This window comes from Pseudopodoces humilis, chromosome 13 (genome assembly GCF_049639895.1).
Source record: "Pseudopodoces humilis isolate 2021_Gansu_Grassland_sample_001 chromosome 13, ASM4963989v1, whole genome shotgun sequence".
NCBI lineage: Eukaryota > Metazoa > Chordata > Aves > Passeriformes > Paridae > Pseudopodoces > Pseudopodoces humilis.
In genome coordinates, this window is record NC_142212.1 from 18,358,346 (window position 1) to 18,370,807 (window position 12,462).

The 12,462-nt window shown below is 47.3% G+C and overlaps 1 protein-coding gene across 7 annotated transcripts in view; it reads left to right on the top strand.

Moving 5' to 3' along the window:
- Positions 1 to 1,099: 1,099 nt before the first annotated feature.
- CHL1 (cell adhesion molecule L1 like) overlaps positions 1,100 to 12,462 on the top strand; it is a 126,173-nt gene continuing 114,810 nt past the window's right edge. For 5 of the 7 annotated variants that reach the window (XR_015773725.1, XM_088062046.1, XM_088062054.1 and 2 more), the window contains exon 1: positions 1,608 to 1,714. The gene's annotated coding sequence lies outside the window, so the exon portion shown is untranslated. Of the gene's footprint in view, positions 1,372 to 1,607; positions 1,715 to 12,462 lie in introns of those variants that run through there. The other 2 variants (XM_088062047.1, XM_088062050.1) reach the window with 2 other exon arrangements.

The window sequence follows — 12,462 nt, forward strand, 5'->3', positions numbered from 1 at the left end:
CAGCAGCTTTGATCCATGCATTTATATTGGTGCCAGGTCACTTATGCATAGTTTAATATGAAAGGTCTATTTATTAATTGCAAGACTGCAAACTTACCATTATTTTAACAGTTTTGCATTTACTCAACAAATATATTAAACTATTCTGTCCTTTTCCCTTCCGGTTTTCAGATCTTTTTTTCTTTTACTGCCATCTTTATAATGCCTTTCCTTAAATTTAATTATTTACTGCCCATCTAAAAGGCAAGCTCACCTACTTAAATGTGCTGGAGATAAACAACACCAGTTGGCCTGTACATCCACAAATTCCAATTGCCACTGTCCCAAAAATCTTTAACCCAAATGCTAACAATCCCCAGGAGTGCCACTGCGCTTCGGTAGGGTGGGTTTATGGTTTAATGTCCGTGAATGTTACTTTATGATTATTGTTCATTGCATTAGGCAAGGCTCAGAGGAAAGAAAAGCACCCAAAGGTCAGCAGTGGGACAGAAACGTGTGAGGAGTCTGAGCCTTCATGAAAATATCTGACCTTCATGATTATATCTGACCTTCCCCACCTCTCGGGATGGGGTGCTTAAGACAATGGCAGATTTGTGATGACTGTCTTTACCAATCACTTGGTAAAATGTAAATTACCCAAAATTTAGCCCATTCCACGCAGAATGAAGCACCCGGGCAGAGTCAGGGGTCTCGAGCACACACGTGAACCTGAGCTGGTTTTATTACACATTTATTATTTAAATTACACAGGGGGGCATCTGAAAAAAAAAAAAAAAAACAAAAAACAAAAAATCCAAAAAAAAACCATACACACAAAAAAAATAAAACGCCGAAAAAGCCAAAAACGAGGAAAAGAGGTTTGGTTTCCCGAGGTTTGGTGTTGGGATGATTGGGTACATGAGGGTTTAGTGGGGGAGAGGGGGGAAGGGCTAAACCCAGTTACGGTTTTCTTAATCTTCATCCCTTCTCCTGATAAGCAGCGACAATTCTACACAGGAGAGAGGGGTGAGCCCAGGCGGGGACCGTCCCTTCCCCGGCAGCGCCTCCCTGCTGCTCCTCGCCTGGATTTTAGCGGAGTCCCCGCACGCCGAAGCGAGAGCATCCCGGGGTCCTGCACGGGCAGCGCCCCCACTTCGGCCACTCCTTTCTCCTCCTCCCGGCCCGGTTCTGGGCTGGCCGGCACTGGGGGCCCCTCCGGCACCTGCCCGGCTGCGGGACGGGCTGGGGGCGGCCAGGGGCTCCCCTGGCTCCCTCCTCTCCTCCCTCCCCGCATCCCTCCGGCTCCCGGCGCATCCCCAGCTGCCGCCGGAGAAGCGGGGACGGAGGTGCCGCCGGCAGCCGGCTCCGGCCGAGGGCACTCGGATCGGGCAGGTGGGACCCGGAGCGGGGCCGAGGCCGGGGCGGGGGTGGCTGTGCCCCGGGGGAGGCTGCGGGGAGAGCGGGGGCTCGTTGCCATGGCTCCCCGCAAGCTCCGCCGGAGGAGATAGCGATGCCAGTCACGGAGGGACCCTCTCCCTCCTCGTGGGTGTGGAGCGGGGCTGGCTTTGGGGTGGCTGCGTTGGGTTTTTCCGCTCCCCTTCCTTCCCTTCCCCCTTACCCCCCTCCTTTTTTTTTTTTTTTTATTTTTCGGGGTGGAGCGATTATTTCGGAGCGCCGGGACGGGGCTGCGGAGCTGCGGCCGCCGCCGGGACCCCTCCGCCCGCCCGGGCTCAAGGTACGGCGGGGGCACCGGGGGGCTCGGGGGTGTCCGGGGGTATCCGGCCGTGGGGCTCGCCCTGCCCGGCTCCCAAAGCGCTCTTTTAATTATTATCGCTCTGATTTGCGAACTGCTTCTCCTCCTGCTCCCGGCACCGCACCTGGTCCCGCGGCGGCTGTGCCTGCGGAGCGATGAGGAATGGGAGCCGGGCCCGGGGGGCTGCTCGGGGGTCCCGGCGGTTCCCGGGGAGCCCCTGCGGCCCCTTCTCCCTGCCCCGGGCGGAGGAGCCGCTGCCCCCGGGAAGTTTTGGGGTGCGGAGCCCTGCGGAGCCGGGGGACAGCGCGGAGCTCCCAGGGGACACAACCACGGTCCCCTGGGGACCCCCGGCTCAGTCCCGTGCTGCTTTCGGTGGGCTCAAGTTTGCGAGCCCGGCTGTCCTGCAACCGAGGCAAACGCTCGTTTCTGCTTCCCAAATGATTTTGGAGAGGATTTGGGGTGGTTTTGCTGCGGTACCTAAATAATTAGCGAAGTCCCCGGGTTTTTTTTTTTCTCTGGGGAAGCGATGTGCTCGTGTTGCAGCGCAGGAGAGCTGCTGGAATCTCTGAAGCTCGGTGTCTGGGCCGTGTGTTATTGATTTGTGTTGTGAGATCCAAGGAGATTCTGTTTTCCAGCAGTCAGACACAGCAAATGTACGTGGGCTTTTCACCATTAGTGATACTCAGCTCCTTTTGGGCTAGAAAGGGACTAAACTGTGTTTTGTTGGATTATGTGCAGGTGTTCAGCCCTACCTGGGGATACTTTTGCTGGAGACATGGTTTTGGGGGATTTCAGCAGAGCGGTGACAGGTGGCATTTCTGTGTCGTTGCCAATGGTTTGTTTGGTGTGACCGAGTTAATATGTGCTGTGTAGCTCCCCCAAATCCCATTCCATAAGCGATAAATAATAAATGTTAGGACTTTAGATACAAGACTCAGGAAAGGAGAGGAGGTGAAAAAGCTGCACTTGAAATAAGTATGTATTTTTTGGCCATTTATGAACATGAAATGTTACCTTTGCCATCCTCTGGCCATTGCTTCCCACGTGCCTCTGCTTATCTTCTGCTATGAAGTATCAGAGTGCACAACTCCTGCTGTCTTAACGCTTCTCTCTTGCTTAAAATTAGTAAATTTTATTTGTTTTTCAAAAAAAAATCCAAGTAAACCCCTCTCTCAGTGGGTCATTTACAAATTAGGAAATTCTCGTTCACCAGTTTCTGGTCCTCGCTGAGGCTGAGCCTCTGCTGTCAGTGGAGTCTGGTTTGCAGAGGAGCTACAAGTCCAGACCATGTGACATCAAAATGAGATGCACAGGCTAGGACACCAGGATTTGCAGAAGGTAATTTCTTTAGAAATATTGCCCAGTGTATGTGAAATTATCATTAAATATCTTTAGTAAAAAAACACCTGCCGGCAATCAGGAAGTTGAAATTTTGCCATATGCAGCACACAGCCTGGAAACCAATTTGTTTCTAAACTCTTCCTGTTTATTATTGATATTTATCAAAATAGGGATGGGATGAATCTTGAGTGTGAGGCTGAAATAGACTTCAGCAATGTACATTTAACTCAGTGAGTGTAATTATTGTGGGCATTTAGTATGAGTTACTCCGGTAATTAAACTTCATGAATTCTTCTTTACCCCAAGAAAGACCACAGATAAGCCTTCATTAAATGAAAGATTACGTTATTCACAGCTTGGATGTGTACCTCGAGTGGCTTGGACTGGAGCCACCTTGTTTGCCAGTAAAAATTTACTTTATCACTTCTGTTTGGGAGAAAAAAAACAGAACAAAAAGGAATCTATTCTTTACATAAAAAAATGCTGAGGACAGTTGCTTGTGTGATCAGAAAGGATCTGCTCCTTTCCCCAGTGGGAGAGGACAGGGACTACTTTAAACACTGCTAATTAGTTCAGTTTATCCTGCACGCATTACGATGCTGTAGTTAGTTAATTATACCTTTTCCCATTAGCAGTATGTTAAGAATAATGAATTAACACATCACACAGATCAAAAGAATGTCTACAAAGTTTATCTTAGAGGAAAGAAAGTGTTATTGTGTGTCAGGAAGTCCCCCTGGCTTTCCCAAGGCACAGATTTTGTTGGAATTCCTGAGCTGGTGCTTCAGAGCCCTATGAATGACTTGAATTGATCACAAACAAGTGACACTGGAGCTCTTGGTTGCTTAGCAACCCACCAAGATGCCACAATTTCTTTTGGTATATTTGTCCAGTAAAGTAGAAATTCAGTTTTGTTACAGATCAAGGGTTCTCTGCTAGCACAAAGCCCACCCTATAACAACCCTAAATCAGGGAGAATGAAAATTGATGTCCCAGCACAGTGTGGGAGCAGCATGGCTGTGAAAACAGAGCAGGAATCTTGTGACAATATTCTGGTGGTGATGTTTGCAGTGTTTTATAACAAGTTTCAATTGTCCTTTCTTGGTTAGACTCCTAAAAACCCCAAATTGGACAAGGTATATCAAAGAAATTTATCTGCAGGTGCTGTTTGAACAGTTCCCCTGGTGCTGTCATGAGCTGTGGGATCCTGCAAGGTCTGTGGGGTTCCCCTGCGCTCCACTTTGAAATTCAGCCTGGACTGTGTGGTTTGATTGTGGTCTGAATTATCCCATGGCCCCCAGGGCTGGGCAGCTCTGCTGGGTTCTCCTCAGAGCAGACACTGTGTCCTTCCCAGATCTTTTTGTGTAAAGGAATAGCAGGTTTAGTACTTGAAGAGCAGAAGGAAGATAAATGTTATCATGATTATCTACCTGAAGTACCAACATTGGCTTGAACGAGTTATATTTTGGTCACTGAACATTTTTTTGTTACTCCTGGCTCCACGTGTGCTGCACCTTGGGAGGGAATCCTGCATCATCCCATCCCCACCCTCCGTGCTTTTTTGGGACAGGGACCCCACAGAGTGAGTTTGGGCTGAAGCTGAGCCGGGATATTTCAGGAGCTCACCCTGTGCCCTTCAGCTGCTGAGGGGTTTTCATCTGTGGCTGGAGCTGGAGCAAAGCTTTGCAGTGTGTGTGGCTGGACCTGGGGCTCCCAGCACCGTTTTGCTCCACTTATCTCCACCCTTCTGAGCTCTGCCCATACAGACAGCTCCTCATCCTGCTAAAGCTGCACCTAGGAGAAGCCTGCTAGGGCTGGGAGAGCTGCAGGGTGCCATGGCATTCATTCTACTTAAATTGCAGTGGCATTCTGGAAGATTTCTTCCCCCTGGATGAGAAAAAGGAATCCAGGTACTTCTCTTGATGGAGCTTGAGTATGGAATAATTTACCATGTATGGGACAGGAGGGGGATGTTGTAGCAGTGCCCACACTGAACCAAATCCCAGCTCCTTGTCACTATTCCTAGGCTAAGATTATTGTAGTTCCCAATCTGTGTACTTGTAATTAATTGCCTTTTTAGGCTCAGACAGACTTAGGTGAAGAGCTTAGGTGAAGACCTGAGAGCTTGGCTGATTTATTGTGAGTTGGTTTTATTCCCCCTGTTGTTTCTGTGTAACAAAGTCAGTACTCAAAACTCAAGGTTGTTGTATTTAGCTCTTTTTTTTTTTTCCTAGCTACTCTCTTCTATTTGTTTTATTCATTGATTTCTGTAAGTTCATTTGCATTCCCAGATGCTGATTAGTGATTGCCTCTGCACAATGAACAGATGAAGGTACTTGGTAATATTTGGTGCCTCAGGTTTCTCCTCCCAGCGTGTCCAGGCACCCTGCATGAAGCACACAGTGTGTCGTGGCTGTGGTGATGTTATTTTCTGAGGTTTAAGAACTCCCTAGCAGATGTTTCCTTCTTCCCTCATTGCACCTGGATGTATAAAATAAAAAAAAAATGCAGATGGAGAACAGTTTATCATTTAAAGTAGTGTTTATTATTACAGCTTAACTAGCTTGTGGTTTCCAGTGTGTTTTCCAAGTGCTGATCCTATTTTATGTAAGAAGGAGAAAAATAATGTTGCCTTCTTCATTAGGGCTTCCCTTTGTATTTTCTTTTGCCCATTTCTGGGACTCTCTTTTCTCCATTTATGAAGAAAATTATCAACTTGGGGTACTTTTCTCCTTTTGTTTGTTTTTTCTCTCTTGCAACAGGATGGAGTTAAACCAGATGTGGTGGGGATGTGATTCAGGTTAAAGGAGGGTGAAAGGGAGTTTGGGGAGGACAGAGATGAGCCTGCTTGGATGCATCCCCATCTTTTCTGCTGGTTTGTGGCACAGCAGAATTGAGATGTCTGGATGCTGAGGCAGTGGTGGAGCCTGGGCAGGGCTGTTTCTGTGAGAGTGCAGCTTCTGAGGGTATTTTCACCAGCTGGTTCCCAGCCTGGCTGTGAGAGCTGGACTGAGCTGCCTGGGGACAGCCAAGCTGCAGACAGGTGACCTCAGACAGGCACTGTCCCTGTGCCAGAAACAGAGCTTCCAGTGTCCCTGCTGAATCCTCGCCTGTCTGCAGTCAGGGGGTGTGGAAAGGTGGCACCTGCCATGGTATTTATCCTCAGTACAGCACCAAAGGGCCTGTGCATTGCTCTGGGGGGCTCTTGGTCCCCAGCCTGGCCTGTGTCACTGTCCCATGTCCTATCCCCTATCCTCTATCATATCCTGGTGATGCTGCTGCTGCACTCCTCCTCCTCTTCCTCCTCCTCCTCCTCCTCCTCCTCCTCCTCCTCCTCCTTCCTCCTCCCTCCTCCTCCTGAGAGCATCAAAGGCAGCGCCTGAACTGTTCATTTCTGTTTCTGAGAGGGCTTTAAAGGTGGGATGAAGCCACGTGAAGGGGCTCTGATGGCTGGGGAGTCTCTGTGCCCTCCTGGAGAATACAAAGTGTAACTACAAACAAGCCAAGCAGTAAGAGCACAAGGCTGCAGTCCCAAAGAACTCTAAACATTCCAGTGAGCCAAAGCCCTCTGACCCCTCAGTACAGCTCAGTCAGAGGATTTTAGTACTTTCAGAAATCTCATTTCAAGCCCCTCTGTTTTTGGGAGGCCCATGGGATGACTCTGCAAGGTTTGAGTCACTATTCAGAACAGCATCCTGGCTGGAATGAATGGGAAAGGCAGAAATCTACTCAGAGGAGTAGGGAAAAAAAACAAAAAACAAAAAAAAAAAGGCAGAATTGGGCCCATCCACCTTTCAGTGTGTGTCTGCTTTAGTGACTTTTAGAGTGTGACACAAGCAATTCCCTGTCAGCCTTCCCCGCTGGCTGACACAGAAGAGGTGGCTTTGAATGCTGCCTGCTGTGCTTGTGTGGCACTTGAAAGGAGAGAGGGCTGCCTTTAAGGAGTGTATTCCCACAGCTTTAAAGGATATTTGAAAAATGCAGCGCTCCGTCCCGTCACGTGTCGTTCCAGCATTAAACCCGACGGAAACCTGGAACAATGTCTCAGTAAAAAATGCCTGGTGCCACTGTGCATCCCCAGTGCTTCAAGTGAAATGAGTCCTGATTAAAGACTGCTCTGCTGATAAGGAAAGTGAAATTATTACTGTGGGGCAGATTTTTTATTGGTTTTTTTTCTGTTAGAAAGCACCCCAACAATGCTTTCAGCTAAAGGAATGATTGACTCTATTTTTGTGGGTTTTTTTAATACATGTTGACAGAATGCACCATTTTTTTGCAGCTTACTGAAATCAGAGAATGGTTAATAAGAAGAGATTGTCTGTAGGTTTGGAAGCACCCACGTTTTTCCCAAGGTTGATCTCATAGGTTTGTCTGTCCCATCATTAAAATCCTTCCCTCTGGGGCAGTTTGTGTTGGTAGAGCCAGGTCTCTAAGTACACTTGCATCCATGGTTGTTTGATTTTGTTGATTTTACTTCTTCATAAGCAAAATACTCCAAACCACAATCTTTTTGTTGAGTTCAGTGAGCTTACTACTTAAAATTTGGGTTATTGCTCAAGTGTTTTACTGAATAAGGGCCCAGTGCCTTATTTTTCACAGGTTATTCTTTCATATCACTCCACAGATGACTTTGTTCCAGTAAAATTTCATTGAGAGGATAGATTTTAGAGGATTTGTGTTGTAAGTCAGAGGAGGTCTTGTCTGATTTTTTATTATTATTACTCAGTTTTACAGGAATAAACTGTATTGAGTGCTTGCTTTGAGTTCTTCCAAGGCATCAGTCAAAACTGCAGTAATATTGGTCGTTACCATTCACATCCCTTTGAGATAAATATTCATTTTTTTGCATGTGGCCAGAAGAAAATGGCACAGAACTGAACTACTGCTATCTGCTAGTGGCAGATTTTTTTTTACCATATTTTTAGGATAAACCATGGTGGCTTCCAGGCTGGATATTGCCCAGAAAAACCACTGGTGAAGTCATGGCGCCGCTGAAATGGATGCTCAAACTCCCAGTGACCTCAGCAGAGTCAGGTTTTTGTCCCAGGAGTGATGAAAATCTAATTTACAGCCTAACCAGTTTGAGGAGGAGGTGTAATGGCTGGGGTCCTTGACTGATACAAATGAGGGTGATTGAGTTACCCTGGCTTGGGCCATCTGGGATTTTGGAGAATCCGCGATCCACGTGGGCTCTGCAGGCAGGAGAGCTGGGAGTTCTGTGGCTCTGCCTCCTCTCCAGTGCCATATCCCTGCCTTGTGTTTTGACTGGGAACAAATAACCAGGAAACAGCAATGAATATTGTTTTGTGAGCTGTGGTGAGCAGGGTACGGAGGAGCAGTGATTAAAGGGCTGTCCCAGCTCCACAGAGCTAAGCCATACCTGCTCCATTAAACTGACAGGGCTAGCACTGAAATCCACGGTGACTGCTCAGGCTTTACCACCTGCATGACAAATGCACCTTTCTGTTATTGACTGCGTGAGGCTGCACTTAGGCTTTCACCTAAATCTGGGATTTTTATGATCTCTGCTGAGCCTGGGGAATTGCAGCCTCCCTGCTGTCCGTGTGTGTGCAGCGCTCAGCCCGGGGTTCTGCTCACCCTGATTTTCGGCTAATTCCTGTCCAGACAGTGCCTACCTGCTGGGAGAGGCTCAGGCTTGCCTTTTCAGCTTGGCTTTATATCCCAGGGAATTGCTGAAAATTGAGCTGTTTGAGCTGTTTTATGGAACAAAGCTTTATTAGAGGTGAAGTGCAGTCGGTGTGGTGGCACCAGAAAGTAATCACAGAGTGACAGAGTGGCTTGGGGTGGAAGGGACATTAAAGATCATCTCATCCCTCCCCCTGCCATGGCAGGGACACCTCCCACTGTCCCAGGGTGCTCCAAACCCTGTCCAACCCAGCCTTGGACATTTCCAGGGATCCAGAGGCAGCCACAGCTGCTCTGGGCACCTGTGCCAGGGCCTGCCCACCCTCACAGAGAGGAATTCCTTCCCAACATCCCATCCAAACCTGCTGTTTCAGTTTGAATCCATTCCCCCTTGTCCTGTCACTACATGCCCTTGGAAATAGTCCCTCTCTATCTATTTTGTAATAGTTATTTGGTGGTGTAGCCCCTAAAGAAAAGGAAATTTCTCCCATTTCCTTTCCTGTGAGCAGGATTCTGCGTTTTGGAGAGTTGGATCTCCTTATCCTGCCAGAGCAGCACATTTTCCCTGTCAGCCATTCCCCCTGTCAGACATCCCTGTGCAGTGAAACCTCACAGAATTCCAGCTGCATAGCAAGAGGAAAAATTCATCTTTGGTGCATAAAATTACACCTCAGTGTTTATTAAAAAAAAAAACTGAAACAAAAAAAAACCACAACAGGCAACAAACCTGGAAGGTTATTCACAATCTTATCATGTGTTCCAGAAAAAAAAAAAATTGGAATAATCTTTGCATTTAGCAGATAAGCAGCATTCTCCCTACAAACCTACTCCACTGTGATCCTCCAAAATGTATGCTGAGCTTGTCTGTACACAGAGCTCCATGAAATGGGTGGTTAGACCAAATTTTTTTATCCCTGGATAGGATATAGTCAGGAATGTTGTGTATTTTCCCTGCAAATTACATAGTGCACTCACTGAAAAGAATAATGTATGCAAAGTTTGGCTGCTCAGGCAATGAAAATCCATTTAACCATTTATAGCTTTATGTATTTTATAATCCCTAAACCCAAATGTCCCCAGAGAGGGAATGTGCCCTTAAAAATTTTAGGCCTTTAAATTAAGTGAATTTAAATTCGCTCATTTGCATATTTTCCCTTTCTTTGTTCTGCCTGAATGAGATATTGCTCCAGTAATTGAACTGTAATTTCAGCACAGGTAAATGATGTAAGACAGGCGAGATTCCAGGCGCTGCCTGAGCCGCTAATCCGGCAATTTGCAGCACACCTTGGAGAGGAGAGGCTGTCCAGCCCACTTAGGATCACCCAGCGTGGGGCTGGCACTTGAAAGTTCAATCAATCTCTGATGCTAAATGTGCTCCTGGAGCAGGGACTCGAAGGGATGCAGTGGGGGGAAGGAATTCCTGGGAAACAAACTTCTCACTGAGCTGATGGCATGCAGAATTCCAAAGGGGTTTGGAAGGGACCTTAAAGATCATCTGGTTGCAGCCAAGCCCAGTCCAACCCGGCCTTGGACACTTCCAGGGATCCAGGGGCAGCCACAGCTTCTCTGGGCACTGGTTCCAGGTCCTCCCCACCCTCACAGGGAACAATTCCTTCCTGATATCTCACCTAAATTTCCCTTTTTTCAGTCCCATCACTGCTTGTCCTGTCACCCCAGTCCCTGACGAAGATGGGTTAAAGCTGAATTCTCCTAAAAATAAAACTTTACAGCTAGAGCAGAGCACTGAAGCTTCTGGCAGAGTTTTCCTGAGAAGGCTCTGGTGATGGCTTTGTGGTGTGTGTTGGTCCCAGCCCATGGATTTGGCATCTCTGTGCCTGTGTGACAGCTAAGCTGGGATGGGTGGGCAGGAGTGGTGTGGAAGGGAGAGACCATCAATATCTGCTGGAAAAAGTCTTGGTTATGATCTTTGGGAAAGGTTGGGTGATGCATCATGCAAGCATGGTAAGTGGTTTTGGCTCCATCATCCCGTCTCTCTTCTGCAGGAACAGAGGAGAATCCCATGGGGGAAAGCAGGAGAGGTAATAGATGATTGTCTGGAGGGCTTGGCACCAATCCCAGGAAAATAATGGAAAAGTTGATAGAGGACTGAATTAAAATAGAGTTAAAGACTAGAGATAATTCAGGTCTCTCTGGAAAGGGAGGAGTTAGAGGTTTGATAAGTGAGGGTAACTGAGGTTGCTGTCAGAGTTTCCTGGTGTGAGATGTGGTGTGCCGTGAAATCTCTGTTAAAACCAAGCATTCCCAACAAAGCTGGTGTGTGGAATCTTCTTTCATACAATTATGGAATGCTTGGGGTTGGAAGGGACCTTAAATCGCACCCAGTGCCACCCCTGCCACGTGCAGGGACATCTTCCACCATCCCAGGGTGCTCCAAGCCCCATCCAACCCAGCCTTGGACACTTCAGGGGTCCAGGGGCAGCCCAGCAGGCTGAAGGACAAATAGGATCCTTTCACACAGGGATTTTATCTGAATCCATGAGAGTGCTGGAAAGCCAGGGTCAGTGTTGGTGTCAACAGCTGAAAGAAAGGGTTTACAAACCTGGAGTCAGGGAAATAACCACAATATTGATTTGAAGAGTGGAGGAAATTCCCTGCAGTGAGAGATTTAGAGCTCAATCTGCTTAGCTCATCAGAAAGAGGATTGAGAGGGGACTTGATTACAGGAACAAGTATTTTCATGGGGAAAACATATCCAGCTTTTTAATCAAGAAAATAAAAGAAAAATCAGATCCAATAGCTGCAGGCTGGAGCCAGACAATTTTAAATTAGACATTAAAGACAGGTTTTGGTTTTTTTTATCTGTGATTAACCACTGTGATGGACTGTGATGTGTTCAGATGGAGACTAGATACCTCGTGTGACACAATCAAACACGAATTGCTGGATATGGTTTGCAGAGGATAGGAAAAAACACAACAGAATTTGCTGTACAGAAAGGTGCAAAGGCCTTAAAATCTGTGAGTGTTGAGAGGGCAGTCGAAGGAAGAAGAAAAGGGAGGAACTTATATGGGAAGCACAAAAAGGATGAATAGAAGCACTGCAAGGACAAAGAAAGGAGTTTCAGAGCTTCTGTTTTGGAGTATTGGAGCATATGTGTGAGCAAAGTGAGTTTTGGCATCGGGAGCACCTTGGGTGTTGGCAGAGCTGGAGTCATCTGTTTCCCAGTCAAAACAGCAATTTTGGATTCTGGCCTTTGTTAATGATGATAAAGAAACCTCCTATTTGTGGTCTGGGCTTTTGGCAGCGTTGTGGTGCTGGGGGAGAGGATGGTGGGATGGATCCCAGGCTGGGATCCCAGCAGGAGAACCGAGCCACCCTCCCCTGGAGCAGGGACATGTCCTGTATCCCTGCACTGGTGGGATGGATCCCAGGCTGGGATCCCAGCAGGAGAACTGTGCCACCCTCCCCTGGATCAAGGACACATCCTGTATCCCTGCACTGGTGGGATGTCCCATTCCAACACCAGATTATCACTGTGGTCTCTTGTGTGCCCCCCGCTTTGCTGGCATCAGTGTTACACACACAGGTGTTAAAATAAATCGAGAACTTCATATTTCTACCATTGAGCCAAATTTTCAGGAAATCCCACGAGGAAATCTCTGTCGTCTCAGGATTTTCCATGTGTTCTCTCTCTTTGTCCTCTAAGTTGTTTCACCAGAGCAGTGATTGAGATTTCTTTTTTTCTGAGAAACATAACTCTATTACACCTGCTTACAGTGCCT